This window comes from Serinus canaria, chromosome 9 (genome assembly GCF_022539315.1).
Source record: "Serinus canaria isolate serCan28SL12 chromosome 9, serCan2020, whole genome shotgun sequence".
NCBI classification, from domain to species: Eukaryota; Metazoa; Chordata; class Aves; order Passeriformes; family Fringillidae; genus Serinus; species Serinus canaria.
The window spans coordinates 16747859-16767666 of record NC_066323.1 but is presented as its reverse complement, the minus strand read 5'-3'; positions in this window follow the sequence as shown (position 1 = coordinate 16767666).

Below are 19808 nucleotides of genomic sequence, written 5' to 3'. Positions count from 1 at the left end.
TTAGACATTTATAGCTAATAAAATGTTGTTAGGGGTTTCTTTAGTAAAGAGAAATAAACAAGTTCAAAACTATTACAATAGCTATTTATAATAGCAACTAATTTCAGGAAGGGTAAGTGTAGCCATAACAATAAATATGTTAATGTAGCCATTAGAGAGGCATAGGATCCAAAATAGATATAATAAAAATGCAAATAAAAACATTGTAGAACTGAGTTGCTGTTACTGTCTGCAAAAATCTAGGGTGACAGCAGGGAAAGGGAGCACCCAAACAGTTGAAAAGGTGAGTCATTTTAAAAAAAATAATTGTAATACTTCTAAATATTTTTTAAAGCCTGTTTTTATTTCTGTGTGTGTAGGATTTCTGTCTTGGCACTGAAGGTTAAAGGAGAGGCAGGCCTGAGCTCTGCTGAGAGCAGTGCCTGTCCTTCCCTGCAGTCCCAGGGCGCTGCTGGGCAGTGCTGGCCATGGCCCTGCTGCTCTCTGGGTCACCTGCCCTCCTTTTCAGTGCTCTCCTGCACACCTGAGTGGTGTGGGAGGGAGCTCTGGCTTTCCCTGCAGTTGATGTAAAGGGGATTTGTGTGCCCTCTGCAATCCAGGGAGCAGGTGACAGAAGTGCCTTTTCTTTGTGCTGGGCAGCCAGTGGGAGAAGAGTTTCTGTTTGGGATGAAAGGTGCCAGTGATAAATGGGAAATGAGGGAGTGTTCCCAGGCAGGGCAGCTTCTGCACATGGGGAGCTGGAGCTGGGGGCAGTGGGACTGTGTCTGTCCAGCTTGGATCCAGCTGTGGGGCTGGAGGGACAGCAGCTGTGGCTGGCTGGATGTTTCAGAGAGTGTTGGCAAGTGTTTTCTATGGCTACAATTAAAATAGATACCCGTGGCTTTTACCAAGTACTGTCTCTGATTGGAATCCCAGATTTCATCATGTAGACTGGCTTCAGCATTTAATTCCTGCTTTATGTGCAAACAAGGCTTGGCTTCAGCTGCCTCCCTGCCCAGTGTAGAGACCTTGCCCAGGGCTGGCCATTGGGGCACTTCATCTGCCTGGATGGGCATCCCCAAAGTGCTGCCTGGTCCCCTGTACCTGGTGGTTGGTAGAAAAACAAGCACTGTTTCCCTGTTGGGAGTTGGGTGGCTTCAGTTTCCTGGAAGCACATGTGCCCAAAGGGATAGTGCTGCCTGTCCTGCATGAAATGTCAAAAAGATGTTTTATATCAGACTTCAGGGGTGCTCAGCCTTGCCAAGTGCAACAGCAGGAAAAGCCACGTGCCATATTTGAATCCCTAGCTCCTGAATTTCCATGTATTCCCACTGCATTACAGGTGTGTGTTTATTTCTTTCTCTGGACCTGGAATGCCTTCTGTTGGTGGCAAGGCTGGGTAGGTTGGTTGGTTTTTGTTTTGGTGATTATTTGCAGATAATTGGGAGCCAACTTTGTGAATGTAAGGGTTAAACTTCAGTGGAATAGTTTACATGGCTTCCCATTGATGTGCAATCCCAGTAGTGTTTGGCAATGAGCCTGCTGGCTGGTGACCTTTAGTCCTCTGAAATGGTGAGATTTTGATGTAGACCCTTAGACTGAGTGAGTTTGCTTACAAAAAGTGAATTTACATCGAGTTTCTGCTACTTTAGGCTCCTAGAGATGTTAAGGGAGAAAGAAGCATCACTTTGAAATATGAAATTATTAATAGCAAATGAAACTATCAAATTCTTATAAAATTCACTGTATTTATCATAGTGCTGATCAGATACAGTTCAGTTTTTTTGAAATAAGATTTGTATTGGGGAATTTTTCAGCAAACTCTCTATTTTTAGTATGTTTTCTAGTACCATATACGCATAGTTGTTTTTAAATCTTAAGCATATAGCTTACAAGGCTGAAGAATGATTTGGAAAGCATAGTTCCTGTTATGCAGTGTAGTTGGAAGATAGGCTGTGGGTGTTTAACAAGCTGTAAGGAAGCTATTCACTGAAACTCATTAAGCATTTTATGTTTCATCAGTTCTCTGGATCTCACACACATTTACTAGGTATTTCTGCCAGGTTTCTTGGAAATGAGGTGACTTTGCTCCATTTTGCTGCAATTCAGGACTTGGTGTGTTCCAGCTAAAGCAGTGTGACATCATTAGCAGGAGGACTGAGGCTGCCAGTGAGCAACGTGGCCTGTTCAGCATCACATCCTCTTCCCTCCCCTGATTGCCAAAGCGGCAAAGAGCTGTAAAACAACAGGAGAACCAAAAAAAGGAGACTTTTCAAGAGTAATTTCTGTAGCAAAATGGGTTGATTTGATACCCATTGATATATTTCTGTAGCAAAATGAGCTGATAAGTTGCTGGTTGAGTGCAGCTCCAGTGGGATGTGTGCCTGTGCCTTTGCACTTCCCCAGGCTGACAGGCACAAGCAAACATGGTGTAGGTGACCCTGTAGCAGGGCAGATTTGGGACCAGGAGGCTTTGGGCTGTCCCTTCCTGCTGCAGACCACCGTGGAACTTGGGGGGAGATGGTTGCTGCTGAACTGTTTGATGTCTCTCCAAAGATGTTATTAGTAAAATGTGCTAAAACTTGTCTCAGAAATGTCTTTCATTTTTATTTGAAGTCTTGACAAACTTCTGGAAAATCCCTTTGAAAGTATCTCCCATGCAGTTATTCTTCCATGTGCTTAGCAATGAGGGTTTTCTGAGGTTTTCCAGGACTGGCAGGTGACAGGTCTGCTTGAGGGCAGCATGTTGCTGATGGGAAGTGTGTGTTTTGCAGTAATTTTCCTAATGTGTTCATAAATAGATGAGATTTGGGACTTTCCCCAGAATTTTTCCCAGTGCTACTAAGGAATACTTGTTTTTAAACCATTTTTCCATTTCCTTCTATCACTTTTATTTTCTACCAGTAACTTCATTATACCATGGGCTGATCAGACCTTTCTGGTGTGCTTTTTTTCCATAACTGATGGTTTGTGTCTTTAAATTATTTTACAGAATTGACAAAAAGATGTAGATAGAATGGATTGCTTCCACAGGAGGCATGATGCTCCCTGTAAGTCTTGACTGGCAGAGATTCCTAGAGAGGATTTTTTCAGAAGTGCTGGAACAGTGAGGCTGTGACTGCCAGGTGTCACCTGCAGCAGCCTGTGCTCAGGGCACTGTGCAGGTGAGTACCCACCCTGCCCTTGTGCTCCTGGTGGAACCAGGTGAGCTAATCTGGTGGAGAGAAAGAATTCCATGGGAGAAATGCCTGCCATGAAAGCAAAGATTTGCTGTCCTCAGCCTCTGGCTTGAGGATTTGTGAATAGTCAGTGATGCTGGTCTGTAGCAGCCCCAGCTCAATGGGAAATGGAAAACCTGATTTTAAAAAAGGAAAAGAAAAAAAATTACATTATCATGACACCTTTCTTTTTCCATTAGTCCAAATACCCCACAGTTAATATTAAACAAGGTTCTGAGTTGCCATGTGATGTCTGACAGATTAACTGGCCACAGAATGCACTCCTGATGCCAGGATGCTGCCCCTTCACCCCTTCTACATCCCCCTCTGTGCTGGAGGGCACTGGCTGCCCCCCTCCTTTGCTAAACCACGGTCCTGGCCCTTGTGTGCCACAGGAAATACCTGGTCAGTCACCTGAACTGCTGGGCCACTCCCTGGCTGTCCCACTCCAAGGGCTTGTCCCTCTCTGGGGGTGAGGGGTGCCCGGGATGCCAGGCTGTTGCTCAGGGCTCCATGGAGTGTGTGCTGCATGGGCCAGAGCCCAGGAACCTCCCACCTGGTTATGCCAGGAGGGATTTCTTTTTTTTCTTTTTTTTTTTTTCTCGTCTTTTCGATTTGGGACAGTTGTAAGCAGCACTAGAACAATTCCAAGTATTTGAATTATAATTATTTCCATCTGTTTGCCTTTGTTTATTTACATTTTCAAGAAAGCTCCAGTAGTACTCAGAACAGCTTTATTGTGATAGAAATTTCTAGCCCGTTGTGGTTTGAAGAATCCTGTGCTGATTCAATGCAGCAAAGCCTCAGAAAGTCTCTTTAGGAACTCATGCTGACACCGTTTCACATCCTCTTGGCCCCTCAGGGCTGAGATTACAGCCAGCCTCCGCCTGCTCTCAGGTTTTGGTCTGAGACTCTTTAAAGAATTGTTGGGTTCCTTCTCTTCCCCGCTCTCTTCTGCCTGTACCTGTGTGAGTCCCTGGCTATTCCCTGGTCTGCCCGAGCCAGAGCGCTGGCAGTGCCCCAGGGACAGTTGGCAGTGCCATGGGGAGCACTGGCAGTGCCACAGGGACAGTTGGCAGTGCCACGGGAGCTCTGGCAGTGCCATTGGGAGCGCTGGCAGTGCCACGGAGAATGCTGGCAGTGCCACGGGAGCGCTGGTAGTGCCATAGGGACTGTTGGCAGTGCCACGGGGAGCACTGGCAGTGCCACAGGGAGCTCTGGCAGTGCTGCAGGAGTGCTGGCAGTGCCACAGGGAGCGCTGGCAGTGCCATTGGGAGCGCTGGCAGTGCCACGGGAGCGCTGGTAGTGCCATAGGGACAGTTGGCAGTGCCATGGGGAGCACTGGCAGTGCCACAGGGAGCTCTGGCAGTGCCACGGGGAGCACTGGCAGTGCCACAGGGACAGTTGGCAGTGCCATGGGTAGCGCTGGCAAGCCACGGGGAGTGCTGGCAGTGCCATGGGGACAGTTGGCAGTGCCACGGGGAGCTCTGGCAGTGCCACAGGGAGCTCTGGCAGTGCCATGGGGGCTGTTGGCAGTGCCACGGGAGCGCTGGCAGTGCCATGGGGAGTGCTGGCAGTGCCACGGGAGCTCTGGCAGTGCCATAGGGAGTGCTGGCAGTGCTGCAGGAGTGCTGGCAGTGCCACGGGAGCTCTGGCCGTGCCATGGGGAGGGCTGGCAGTGCCACAGGAGCGCTGGTAGTTCCATAGGGACTGTTGGCAGTGCCACGGGGAGCACTGGCAAGCCACGGGGAGCACTGGCAGTGCCACAGGGACAGTTGGCAGTGCCATGGGTAGCGCTGGCAAGCCACGGGGAGCGCTGGCAGTGCCATGGGGACAGTTGGCAGTGCCACGGGAGTGCTGGCAGTGGGTGTGCTCCTGCCCCGGCTCTCTCCCGCAGTTCGGCCGCAGGACAACGGGGGCGCCGGGCAGGGCAGGGCAGAGCCGCCCTCCCCATGCAGGGCTGGCACAAACCCCGCCGGGCAAACGGAGCCTTTCCCTCCCCACAGCAGCCCCTGAAGTGAGCTCGTTCCTCCTGAACACTGACTTTACACAGCGAAGGACGCTGTGTAGCCTTCAGCAGAGGCTGCACAAAATGATAACCCAGCTTCCACTGGTCCACAGCCCTGCTTTGGTTTTCTTCCCAGCTCCCCTTAATAAACAATTAGTATCCTTTCACCCTTTTTAAAAACTTTTTGACTTTGCTGCCAAGACCTTTCTCATAGTTTTCAGAGAGAAATAGCTTTAAAGATTGATGCAGCTCAAATGCTTGCATCATCTCCACATCTGGTATCTTACTCCTAATTTATAAATCATTTTTAAAATCAGAAGCATGTGTTTGCTGCAGCAAAAGACTTTCTGAGTTGACAGAAGTCTAGTCAAAACTTTTTCTACAGTATATTGAAACTTTAATCCTCTTCATTATCCCTCCTTTCCATCTGTTGGATTCTAGAGTTTGTAGCTCCAGCTGTCGGCAGGAGTTTCACTTCTGGAGGTGTTTACAGAGGTGGGGCTGGAGCAGCCTGGCTCCCCTGCAGCTGCTCCCACCTTAGCCAGGGGGTTCCCAACCAGTGTGGGGTGCTGGGGACATCAGCAAACAGGTGTCACAGAGCCCCTTGTCACTGCAGCCACTCTGGGGGGAATGCTCCTGCAGCACTGAGGGAATCAGTAACTCAGACCGTGTGAGGTTGGATCATTTACTCGAATTTATTTTATTTCCTCGGCCTAATGAATTGAAATGTTGGAATTGATAATTTCAAAGAAAAAAATCTCTGCTGCTGTTTCTCTGCTGGCCCATGTGATAGCCTTAAAAGTCAGCTGTGTGAATATCTTGGGGCACAGTCAGAGTGTGTTCATTCCCTGAAACTGCAGTGTAAGAAAGCTCAGCTGACAGAAGGTGTGAATGATGGCAATAGATATTTATACTATTTAAATACAATTTAAGTAATATTTAAAGTGTAATTTTAAATTTTTGGGCTGGAGCTGACTTGGTTTTTTTTTTCTTTTCAGTCACTAGACCAAAAAAACTCCACAACCTTACAGGAAAATGGTGGGAAATGTTTGCAGCTCCTCAATGACTCAGTTACGATAGCAGTTGCGTGCATGACTTGGTGACTGCAGGATGACTGGGTGAGCAGCAGCAACGTTTGTTTTCCTGTGAATTTGGGAATCTCCCACAAGAGCAAAGACCCACGGTTCTGACCTGATTCCCTCACATTTTGGATCAAGAAAAAAGCAATACCTTTCATTATTGTAAAGAATTATTTTCCCAGTCCTACTTTGTTTATTTTTGAAAGGATTTTGACTGTCTATTTCACAATAGCAGAGCAAAATAAAAAAATCTTATCTCTTCTGAATCCCTCCTTTGTAGTTTTCCTGCTGTAGGGGAGAGCCCCTGACCTCCCTGGAGGTCGTGTTCCTGCTGGGCAGTGACCCAGTTGTGTTTTCCTCTCAGTCCTGGAGCCAGTGACGTGTCCAGAGACAGAACGAAGGGTGCAAGTTGGAAATCTCCACTTCTCACACCCAGGTACCATCACACCAACCTCAACAAAATGTCTTGGTTTGGTGTTCTTATCCCTCTTTTATTTGCCTGTAATTTTTTTTTTTTTCATAGATGCAAGGATTTCTTTATTTTACCTGTTCTGAAGGCTAATATCAAGTTCAGCTGAAATAAGATTTGACACAAGCCCACCTGAGGCTAAGAACAGTCTGGTTGCTGCAGTAGAGGTTGGACATTTATTGCTCTGTTGGCTTCCTGCAGCAGCCTTGGCATTCATCTCCCTGTGCCCCTGTTCCCTTCCTGCTGAGGGTAAGGACATGGAGTGAGTGTTAGCAGTGCAGAGCCTGGGACTCACAGCCCTGGAAACGTGGTGCTTACTGGGGGTCTGCAGCTCCTGCTCAGACTCATATCTGTGGATCTGGTTTCCCCACTGAGGATTTAGTGCTGCAGAAGCAGCAGCATTTCACAAGTGCTGTGATTGCACCCTGGGAGGAGAGTCGGGTCAAAGATAACAGTGTGTTTCAGTCAGAGCAAAATAATGGGGTGAGATGAGGCTGGCTGGAATTTCTCTGTCTCCCTGGCCTGGTCCATGCTGAGGAGCAGCAGTGCTGGCCAGCCCCTGCAGCAGGGCTTTCCCCAGCCCTGGGATGCTGATCCCAGAAGCTTTGTTCAGGATGAACAGTTCTGTGCCCCTGTCTGAACCTCTGTTCAAATTGTGCTCTGAACAAAATGGGAAGGCAGCTGAGCAGAGATGGGGCTGTGCTGTGGGCTTCCAGGGAAGGAGGAGGGACCCAGCTGTGCATGGAAGCAGGGAGAGGGAAGGGAGAAAGGGGTGGAGGCAGGGTAACCTGTGGTCATGTCTGCTTTTTAAAGTTTAATTGCTCCTGCCGACTCCTGGCAAGTTGTAATTCAAAATTCACAACTCAGATCCCCAGGTGATTAAAGTAATGGATTTAGGATTTTATTTTTCTGGTTTCCTGGTTATCTGAGGCATGCAAAAGCCATGGGCTAAACTTAATTTGACTGCTTGCAAGAGCAAGAAGCTTTTTTCTCTTGTCCTGCTTTCTTACAGCAGCCTTGGATCCTTCTGGAGTGCTTTGAAAGCCCAGGGCAGAAGATTATTAGCTGATGTTAATGGGGAGCCAGAAGTGTGAATGGTGTCCTGGCAACAGCTCAGCTGTGTGAGGTGAGTGCCTCAGTGCTGCAAGGTATCTGATTAAATGGGGGCAGCTGATAACATGGTCCTGCTTAGGAGTGCCTGTGAGTCACACAGAGTGAGTTTGGAACACCCCCAGTCCTGGACAAATTTCCAGTATTAAAATTCCTGGTACAGAGGAGATTGCTGCTTGCTCGTTTTCCTTGCACTATATCTGCCTCAACCTTTCATCTTTAAAAAGTTGTATGGAGTTCATGTAGATGTGAGGAATCCTCATTTGGGTTTTTTGTTATGTTTAGTCCATATTAATTGCCCCCAGTTTATTATTATAACAATAGAAATCCAATATGTTTTGTCTGTGATTTATTTTGTTAGCAAACTCGTGTGGTTTTGCCACTTGTTTTTAAAGCTGGGCCAGAACCTCTGCTAAGTTTAGTCCAAGAGAAATGGCCCCAGAAATCTGCATTACCTGTGTGCAGTTGGCTCCATTACAATCCCTCATTAATTAAAGCCTCGGCCTCTGGAATCAGGAGCTGTCCCCTGCCCCCGTGGCCTCTCCTGCCGGTGCCATGGCAATCTCATCTCCCTGAGCATCACTGTAGCCATGGCAACTCGGGCTGGGGCTGTGCAGCTCCTCCTGCTGGAGTCCCTGCTCTCAAGGTGCCTGCCACGTGGATTTTAACATGTGATAATGAACCTGTGTGGCTGCAACTTGACCAGCTCTGAAATATGAAGGGTTGAGTAAAATAAGAGAAATTAAATGAAAATGCTAATAAATTAGGGGGCAAAGCCTAGGATCACTTTACTCATAAGGCTTCTAATCCCTTTAATTTAGCAAAATGGCTTCTTTCCTGAGCTCAATTACAGCAAGGCACTGGGCAATTTATTGGAAGTGTCTGAGCACTGGGTACCTAAATTAATGTCTGTGTTTTATTTTCTTTTCTTTTTTCATCCCTTTTGAGTTTCATCAGGCCCTGAAACGAGTAAGGATAAGGATAAAAAGACACGAGCCAAACACCAAAAAACCTAAAAAGGCAACTTTGTGTTTTAGTGGTGATCTAAGCTTCCTTACCCTGAGTTTGCTGATGAGACAGGATCTATCCCAGCTCCCACCTGCAGCAAACCTGTTGTGGTTTGTTGTTGTCTTAGATAGCAAAGGTTCTATCATCATAGTACAAGGATTTCATATTATCAGAGCTTCATACCTTCTTGATGTTGCTCACAGGCAGCTCCTCTACACACTGACTTCTCCAGGTCCTCACAGTAATCTGACTCTCCTCTTTCCTTACTCTTATATAGCACTAGTTCTTATTGATTGCAGGTGTGGCCTGTTGAGATCAGGCCCACCTCCAATCTTCAGCAACTGACCCAGCTGCAACTCACTGGGGGACAAGATCACCCTCTACAGTTTGTTGAACACCAAAGAGAGTCCATGTGAGTTGTGTTTGAGGGGGAGCCAATGGCAGGGATGTGCCAGGGACCAGCCAGCACTGAACTGTGAGACCTGGAGGTGGCTGCAAAGGGGCAGATTTGTGGTGCTCTGGGGCACAGAGAAGAGGGGACCAACCCTTGCTGCTGTTGACATCAGTGGGATGTTGTGAGGCAATTTGCAGAGCTGAGGTGGTAGGAACCTTTTCTAGAAAAGGATGTAGGTATTAAACCCCAAGGGCAGAGTATGATTCACCTTCCAGAAAAACAAAGCAGCCCAGAGCTTCAGTGAGGAATGATCTCTGTGTGGCTTTGCTGTGACCTGTGGAACTGAGCAGCTCCCAGGCTGTGCCTGTGCTGGTTGGGTGCCTGTAATACAAGAGATATTTTCTTTCCTTAAAATGAAGTGTAGTGGGGGGTTGTGAGCTTCCTGCTGGGAACATTTGGGATCCTGTAATGTCCCTCAGCTCAGCCCTGCCTCCTGAGAGGGCTGCAGCAGGTGGGCAGAGCCTGCTGCTCCTGCAGGTAAGGGCTGTGGTATCCTCAGGGGCTTCTGACCTGTGCCTGTCTGAGTGATTCTGCAGCTGCCTTTCATCCTTCCCATAACTGGAAGAGATTAGTTTTGTTTTATTCATCCCCACATCATGCAGGAGTCCAGAACAAGTTGGTTCTGCCCTTGTCATCTCAAAGTTGCACCCTGGCACAGCTCATCCCTGGCAATCTTGTGCTGTTTACATTTCAGTTATGTTCTGCAGTAATCTTCAGATCCTGATATTTAAAAAAAAAAAAAAAAAGCCTTTATAATAGACCAAAACATTGATTGGAGTTTATTTTTTTCCTTGTTAGTTCTTGGGTTTAGAAAAAAATAATGACATATTTTGACTTGTTGGTTGGTTCAGCAGCAAATCATAAAGCTTAATTGTCAAAACTCCTTAATCCCAAAGAACTGGCTTTTAAATTTTTTTTTTTTTTTTTTGGTGAGGTTTTTTTTCATGGTTCATTTTTTTGCTTATGCTGCTAGCTAATCCTAATGCTGTTAAATCTGCATTCACTCTTTCATTTCAATCTGTTATTTACAAATGGAAATGAATTCAGATTAGTATTTTCTTGGTCTGCACTCCAATCCTAATAGAATATACCAAGCAACGAGGACCTGGGCAGGGAACCTTCCAGAATAGATGCACCCCTCTCTGCTTTCAAATGAACAACTATTTAAAATTAGAAATATCTGACTAAAGCATGGGTGATCTCTCAGGAAAAGGAGGAGAAGGGGCTGGAAGCAATCCTGGAATGTGCCTTGCACCAGCCCCAGAGCAAGGTGCTGAGCTGCACCCCCAGGGAAATCTGGAAAAAAAGGGAGTTCATTTTTGGGGAGAAGGAAGGAATGGGTTTGGACAGCTCTTTCTTCAAGGGAGGTGTTGGGAAAGCCCTTGGAACCCTGCAGAGCTGTCCCAGAGTGCTTCCCAAACGTGTGGGGTGTGATTGCTACTTCAGGGCTCAGAAAAGTGTGAGGTATTTAGCTCCAGAAAAGCACAGTCCTGCCCCAGCACAAGCACAGCAATTTGGTTTGGTATGACACATTGTGTGTACAGCCAGTAATGTCAGAGAAAAGGCACAGAAGGTATAGACAAGTACAAGGATGTGTACTGAGTGCACAGGAATATTTTTCATAGTATTTTAGTATTATTTAAAATTTTTTTTCTATCTCACTTCCCACCCTACAAGATAGGAGCTTGATTTTAGAGAGCTTTTAAGGAGATGCTTTGGCAACCTGGTTTTGGAAGGACTGATGTTGAAAATGAGATAATCTGGGAGAAATCAAAGGCAAGGGACAGGAGCCACAGAGGGGAAGGTGGGGTGTTAAACTCAGAAAGTGACAAGCCCAGAAATGAAAGCAAGGACCTCATGAATCCCAGTATTCAAAGCAATGGCTTCCAGTTTGCATTCTCTGTTCCCAGAGGAAGGATTTTGTGTGAGAGCAGACTGTGTCCTCTTGCCCTGGTACTCCACAGAGCACGAAGCTGAGCCTGGGGGACACAGGGACCCAGCCAAATCCTGTGGGCTGCCTGGAGGGAACAAACCTCTCCTGGGCTTTGGCTGAGCTGGATTGAATGGCTGGGCAGGGTGGGGGTCAAAACCATACAGAGGGAGGGCTGGGGATATGGGTGGGTCGTGTGGGAGAGAGGTTTTGGGGCAGGGAAAGGGAGCAGGCAGCTGGAAAACTCAGGGAGTTGATGCTTTGTGTGCATCCCCTGCCAGGGAGGCAGGAGCTGGGTCATGCTGGGGCTGGGTGAGTGAGCAGTGGTTCAGAAAACCAAGACAAACCTTCCACAGCCCGTGTGGATGTGAAAATGGGCAGCAGCATGGCAAACACTCATCATTCTTTCAGGAGCCCTGCTGAAGAGAGCAGCTGATGGACTCCTTGTGAGGGGAGCACAGCCCCTGCTGGGCTGAGCCTTTCTGTGCCAGGGCACTGCTCCTCTTCCCCAGGTGGGTGGTTTGTGCCAGCAGCCACCACTCCTCAGGAGCTATAGTGCAGATAATGCAGCAGTTGTGTTGCTTTCAGGAGCTCCTTTAACACTGCAGTTTAAGAATTGCCTGGCACTCAGTGACGTTGGAGCACTGAAATGCTCATGAAAGGGTCAGGAAATGTTGTAAGCAAGGCTACACAAAATTCTCTAGTTATGTGACTCAAAGAGACATTTTTTCATTCTGTGTGTTTAAATGTAATTTTTTTTGCATTTCCCATCTGTAACAGGATTTTTTTTTTTTTTCCTTTAGACACATTATATTTCCAGAGCTTGTTGGGAAAGCACAAGGTCTCCTGTATCTGTGCAGAGCTCCCCACTTCCTGCCACCTCCTAGTTTCAAGTGAAATACCAACCTCACATGAAAAGACAGCCCAAGACCACATGTTGTTTACTTTGGGCTGATTATTCACATGTTACAAGCATCCAAGAGAGGAAGAGAGAGTTTTCCCCTAAGTTCTAAAAGCACAGTTCCATCCAAACAATGGTTATCTTTCCTTTAACAAAATTTTTTCATGTCTGCCTACTGAGATATAAAAGATTACATTTGAAAAATGCATTCCCTCTGGGTTTTTTTTTTTTTTTATCATTTGCAAGTAAACCACCTCTGCCTAGAGCAGGCATTTTTTTATTGCTAAATTTCTTTTCTTTGGTATAATTTGTTAATAATCCATTTGGGAATTTGGTTTGGATTCCTTTGATCAGCCTAGTTGCACTGTTGCTGTGTGCTCTCTCCTGTTGCTGTTCCCCACATGGCACAGGGGCAGTTTTCCATGGGTGGTGTGGGCACAGAGCCAGCAGGGTGTGGAATGTGGCTGTGATTCCTGGGGGCTGCACACTTGGCTCAGTTTGATGCCAGTGCAGCCCCCTGGGATCTGCAGGGGGGCACTCACAGCAATGGTGAGGGAGATTCAGGAGGGCTTCTCCTTGGGCTTTCCCAGCCCTCTTGGAGCTCCTTCCAAATGTCTGTCATGCAGGAGGAATGGGAGGGCATTAGCCAAGGTCCTGGTGGTGGAGGATTAGATTGTTCAGACTCCATCATTGTCCACACGGGGCTGGATTAGGAGTGCTTGTGTTAACTGAAGGAAATAAAGTTGTCCTAACAGTTAAGAGGAAAGAAATGCTGTCCTGTTAGAGCTGGCATGATCCTGCACTGCTCACAGCCCATTCTCTGCACTGTGCATTCAGGGACCCTGTCCCTGCACGCTCACAGCTGTGGCTATCAGGACTAGTACCAAAACACTGAAACACAGGAAGAAATCTGAGCCTCAGGTTCAGAATTTACAGCTTAGTGCTTTCCCTCCTCTGCCTGGCAGAACCCCTCCCTTTGGAGAGGGTGCAAGGGCTGTTGCTGCCTCTTTTGTATCCCTTCTGTCCTCTTTGCTGTACACCTGGGGCTCATCCTATTGTTGCTCTTTACACCCCAGATTGCTATTTTGCTCCTCGTGTTGTGTTTCCAAAGCAGACTTCTGGAACAAGAATGCAAATAGCTGTTCTGAGTATTTTAACAAGTGAATGCTCTAAAAAGTGAATACAGTCAACAGATGACAAGATGTAATAGATCAAACTGAAGTGCTGTCTTAGTTGCTTCGGCTAGAAAGGGGCTGCTGTTGAGAACAGCAGTGATGTAATCTAAGCTGTATCTGAAATCCCATGAAGATTCAGGTCAACAGGCTTGAGAGCTGAAATTAATGGATGTTTGCTGTAACAGCAACACTAAAATGGGGAGGTTCACAACCAAAACTCAGAGGGAGTGCTACAAACACACATGGTGAGGAGTGCCTGATGTTGTAGAAGAGTGAATATCAGAGGGAGAGGGCTCAACATCTGGTGCTCATGTGAAAATTAAAACCTCACAAGCGCCGAAGGTCACAGTGACCTGGGATGTTATCCTGACATGGCTGTGAAACAAGGATGGGCTGCTTCTTCCTTTGTGAACTCATTTCATAGGATTGGAAGAAATAACAATGAAAAAAAAAGTTGTTCCTCTAAGGGCTTGCAAGTGCTTTGACTTTGGCTGGGCTGGATTTGTGCTACAGTGATAGCACTCTCTGTTCATCTCATCTCTGCCCTGCACCTGTTTCTGGGAGAGGAGAGTGAATTTCCCCCTGCATGTGTTTTCTGTCCTTGGGAGGGTGGAAGATCACTGTGACACTCAGGTTGTAGTCTTTACTTTATGGTGTGAGTTCCAAAAAAGGGTAGAATTGTTTTTGTAGTAAATGCCATGATGATCTCTCTCTCTCTGTTTCCAGCCTCTTTTGAATGCTCTGCTTTCCAGAGCAGTGTTAGAACTTGATATGAAGTACCCCTTAGTACTGGCAGGCATTTTAATCTTAGGGCAGAAAAATAGACACAGACCCTGCTGGAAACTGGTACCCCCTTGTATTAGCAGTTGTATTCCTAACACTGACTAAAATCCAGCTGGATTCAGGGGGAGCTCTGGGCACGTCTGAGGCAGAGCTTGCATTGTTCAATGTTGACGTCTTTACCATTCCTTGATGTATGAAAATCAAACCCACAATGCTGTGGTTTAGTAGGACTAAGCAAGAGCTGTCTCCTCGATTTCAGAGTCTGTGGTTTCCCTCGTGATTAAATTTTTGTCTGCTTTTCTTCTCAAATTCTCTGAAGTGTGATCATCTTTGAGAATGGTTACACCTCTGAACCTGGGCAAGTGAAGTCACTGCATGTGTGAACCTTGCCATGTTCATTTCATGGGACAGGATCCTGCTCCCCTGTTCTCCTTGGCTTCCAAATATCATTTTTTCTAAAAATTTTGTTTTTAAAGGTAGTGCATCCAACAGATAATTATATTTGGCAGAAGGAAAAGTAAAGGGAAAAGAAAATAAAAGTGTTTTCAAATCAAGCATCACTACATTCACTGTATCACATCAAAAGAAAAGGGTAGGATAATGTGAAGTATAGGTTTCATTTATTGCATAGAAATCTATGTTGATAAAACAACTTCTTAACCTGTCTTAGATACAGGAGAGAGAATTGAGGCTTTGAACTCAGATTCTCATATTAACCACAGAAAAGTTTGTATTTTTAATTGGTTATTGCTATCATGAGAGTTACCTGTTTTACTCTTTCCAGTCACTCCTAACTTTCTGAAATTCAGTTTAGAGGTTGAAAAGGAATTCCTCTCCAAGACTCTCACAAAACATGCCTTACAGTAAATGCTATATTTAGTCTGAGCTGTTATTACAGATATCATTGAGGTTTTCTGTTGCTTGTCATCTCTCAGAATCTGAAACCATTTGCCTTTACAGATCTTTGTTGTGTGCTTGGAGAGCAATTGCACCCTCCCGTCTTGGCTTCTGGGAAATCTCTTGCTGCTGCTAGAACTGAGTGCAGATGGTCACCTTGGCTGTGAGATGCTGCTAAATCCTGTATTTGCTTCTATTAATTACTTTTTTTTTTGCTGCCCTTTGTGCATGAGAAATTTCAGATTTCATGAATATGGATCTGCTATGAAGGTTAAATAAAATTCAAATTAAAGTAAACTAAACTCAGAAGTTGGAAAGAAGGCTGATGCATGATTCTTCTGGAGTTATATTTGCATGTTTCCCTTAGTGAAGGGTGTAAAGTAACAAGGCAGAGCTACAGCATTTTACTAAGTTTTTTGTAGTTAAAAGCAGATCAGACCATTACTCCCACTTGGCATCCAGATGGCAACACAGTATATTATGGATGACACCGAGGAAATTGCCATCTTCCTCTAGAAATTGCTCATGTCAAGTTTATGAAGAATGCCATCTATTTCTGCAGCATGAAAAATAAGGGAGAGTGATGGAAAATGGCACTGAACCTGGAGCCATGTGCCAGTGGCTCCAATGCCAACCCAGCCCTTGTGCCTGTGGCACAGTGGTTGTTGCCTCTTGGGTGGTGATCTGTGTTACCATGCTGTGCTTCCCAGCACAAGAAATTTGTAGGCATTATTAGATTAATTTCACTTAAGTGGCTGAAGTGAAGAGGCATAGGAGGGTTAAGAGCACGTAGTAAAGGCCATAAATTTCATCCCTTATTACACTGAACAGTGAGGAGGCATGGGGCTTGTGCTTCTTCTGCCTGCTCTGGGGGTGAGTGTATTGCTGCTTTTGAACTAGCTTTTATCCCAACACACTCACAGGCTTCACTGAGCTGCACACAACTTGAAAGGAGCAGGAGCTGGTGTTTGTTTTAGGAGAGGCATTGCCAGTAACTTTAGGGGGCTTTGGCTCAGGTGCTCAGTGAGGTGTGTGTTTTGCAGCTGGACTGAAAGTCAGTGTGAGCATCTCAGCGTGGCACATCCTTAAATGCAAGATCAGGACCATGAACATCTATTTTATCATGTCTTCCTTTATGGTGTCAAAAGCAGCTCCAACTTTACTTTAATTGAAGCAATATGTGTGAGTGAAATACATTGATCATCTGTTTGATCACCATTGGCTGGTTGTCCTTTGCCAAATGTAGTGTTTGGAAGGTCTAAATCAAAAATAATACTTGCATGGCAAAACTCTCCCTTCCTTTTTTCCCCTAGCAGTAAATTATCCAGCATTTACTTCCAATAAATGTTCATGTGCAGGAAGAAAAAAACTCAGCTCTGTGCTTCCTATTTCTCTTTTCATTTTTTTCAGATGATAACTCTAAAAAAGCACATACTTGGGTACTCCTTAGAGTGGTACTGTCAGCAAGCACTCATCAAACAGACTCAGCTTCCCACAGGAGCTGGCCCTTTAACAGTTGTTTGGTGTCTTTATTCTTATTAACTCACTAACTGGGGCAAGAAAGATAAATGCAGCATCAGAGCATGGATTATGCCCGTAATGAAGGGTTAGGCATATGTTTTCCATGGCAGCCTGCAGAGTCATCTGGGTCTCTAAGGAGGTTTCATGTTGTCTTCATAATAGATTCTGTCTTTGTTCAGTTTTCTGACTGTCCTCAAACTTTTATTTGGAGAAAGGGCTCACATTATATGATCCCTTAAGCCATGTTGTGAATTCCTGCCCCGTGGGATGCCTCAAGCCTCAACGTTTGCGTCCTTTGGTGACGGAGGTTGCTGCCACAAAAGGCTCTCTAGGAGACAGGGACCTTGAGAAAAAAAATCTGGCATCAACAACTATGTTGTGACCTTTTCATTGTTGGAGTGCCTGGCTGTTGCTCTGCTTTATTGGCCTGAATGTTTTCCAAAGGGGGAATATGGAAGGTGGTAGCAGCAGCACCAGGATTACTCTTAAACGTTATAGCCTTGTTTGGGATGGGTGCAAAGAAGGGGGAGAGGAACATGTGAGAGGCAATTGTTGAAAGCATAAGAGATGTGTAGGTGAAATTTCAGGGAAAATTCTCTGAAGTTTGGGGAAAAGAATTGATCTGAAAGGAAGAAAGAAAGAGACATCAAAGAAGAAGTAGCTAGTAAGCTTAACTTTAAAATAAATTATTTGAAATTAGGCAAGCTTTTTGCTGTGATCAGTGGCTTTACAATATAATTTGCAGCAAATACAATTTTGAAACACAAAACTAAAACTCCAATTTTTAATTCTGTAGGTCCTTATGTTTGGACAAAACTATAGTTTCTACAGAGTACAGCTTGAGAAAGCTGACTGATGGCATCCGTAAGCAAGTGGCATCTGTTTTTCAGGTGGTTATTCCCCAGTGTCTTTCTATCCCTGCTCTTCATGTCTATAGAAGGCTCAGGGATTCCTTGCAGGCCTTTTTAAAATTAAACTGTTTTGAAGAACTGTGGGCTAACAGATGGAGAAGAGCTGTCATCAGCTAGCCAAAGTAAACACAGTTGCAAAGAGTTTTCGTCAATAACTCTGCAGAATTATGCAATCCAGTCATCTTTCAGTTAAACTTTTGGGGGAATTCCATAAATCTATGGATGTACCTGAGCAGTCTTCCTGTGCTCCAGTTCTTCTAGGTAATTTCGTACAGTTTCCCCTACATGAAGAACACAAGGGTTTGGAGCAAATAAAGGAGTCTGTTTGCACATGCAGGTGCCTACAGAAGAGCTGCTCTGCCCCTGCTCTGCTGGGAGCCCTGGGGTGTCCGTGCCTCTGGGTGTGCCTTTGTGTCCAGCTGATGGTGACACTGATGACAGGCTTTAGTTGGTCTTGTTCCCAGGATCAAGCAGCTTCCAAGAGGCGTTCACAGGCAGAGAGAAAGGATTTCTCCTTGTACTGAACCAATTTTCACCGACCCAACAATGCAAGGCACTTCCTCACAAGTCTGTGGAAGTCCTGCTTGAGGAGTGTTGCTAAAATCTGACACGCTGTCTTTAATTTTTCAACCCCCAAATTTCCAGAGCTAGATGGGGAGGGCAGATATCACATGGAGCTGAGAAAGCTGTGAAGTAAATATTCCCTAGAGTTAGCTAGAAAATCCAGAGACTTGCTCTGGGTTCTGCTTTAGTCTCCAGTTGATCTGCTCTTGTTGCCTGCTCGGTAATTTGTCGGGAACAGGGAAGAAGAATTCAGACTTGGCAAGCTGGTGCTGCAGACAGATTTTGTCAGATGAAATCCCAGTAGACGTTAGCCCAACATCAACAGCTCCTGAGCTATCACATGGGAATGCACAGGGAGATAAAACCAACATCCTAAAGGGAGGATCCTCTATTTTAAGGTGCAGAGAGGGCAATCTGGCTAATGTAATTTTTTCCTTTCTTTCTGTAGTCGTTCAGAGAAATGATGGAAAATGCTGGTTCCAAACACAGATGCAATCCTGTATTTTCTCTAATGCTCTACTGCATCTAAAGTTGCTTAACTTCTCTCTCTTGCCTTCTCTTACATGTGAAGAGAAGTTAATCCTATCTGCCTTTACCTCAGAGGGATTGTAAGGGCAGAGTTTGGAAAAGAATTTGCTGTCTGTGCAAAGAATCCACAAGTGACTGCAGGGAAAAAAACCCCAGACCTACCGTTGGGAAACTCCAGCACCAGTCCACTGCTTTCTGGAAGTGGAGTGTTCTGTTACATAAACATCCTTGAAGCTTTGCAGAAGGGGTGACATTCACATGTGGGCCCTGACTAATTGGGCTTTGTGTGTGAAGAACGGGGATGGAGAGGATAAGGAAATGAAATCCCTAAGGTGCAAGCTGGGCCTCCTTCTTCCCATGGCCTGGGCTGTTGCTTACGTGTTGGAAGGGGGTCTCAGAGCCTCCTGTGCCACTGAGCTGATGACTGGGAACTCTGTGGGCCCTGCAACCCAGGCTGCACCCAGAATCCCCAGTGGGCTGCGAGGTGTCCTGCTCTGCCCAGCAGCCTGCAGCAGTGGCTCAGAGAGCTTCCCTCTGCCCAGGAACTGCTAAGGTCCCTTTGTGCTTAAATCATCATTGACTCCGTGGGCCTGGCCTCTGTTTAGCCATAATACCCTGCACACAGCATTAACTCTTAGCTGCTTCTATGGAGGCAAAATGCAGCTACAAACTTCAGGAGCTCCAAGTTGCTCCCTGGAGGAGTCTGCACCCTTCCAGTGATGATGTGGAGAACCGAGATCCCACAGCTGCTGCTTTTATACCCAAAGTTAGGCAGCACCAGCACCCATCCATCCAAAACTCACTGGAGACTCAGGGCCCAGCTCTCCCCAGCCCCTCACCTTGTGGCAAAGTGGAGCTGCAGCATCAGCTGAAAGTCACCACTTTGTTCTGCACACGCTTTCCAAAGATTTGCCACTAGTCCTGACCAAAGAAAATAACTTTTTTCATCTTCTGTCTCTTTAGAAAAGACTCTGTATAGCAGACATGTAAGTAACTTGTAGTGTCTGATATAAAATTCACACGTATGTTTTTCTATATGTATGACAAACACAGAATAACAATCTGCAGGTTTTCCATTCTGTGTAGCAGCTCTCAGGGTAAGAGGTCAGATTTAGCAGCTGGGATGTTAAAGGAGCAGATTCACAAGCTGAAAGATCCAGTGTGGAACTGGTTAGGAAAGAGTAAAATCTGAATTCCCAACTCCTTTTCTTTTCACAGCTGTTAAGAGTTCAGTGGGTTGAACTGCAATCCTTCAAGTTCATCTGTTGACTCC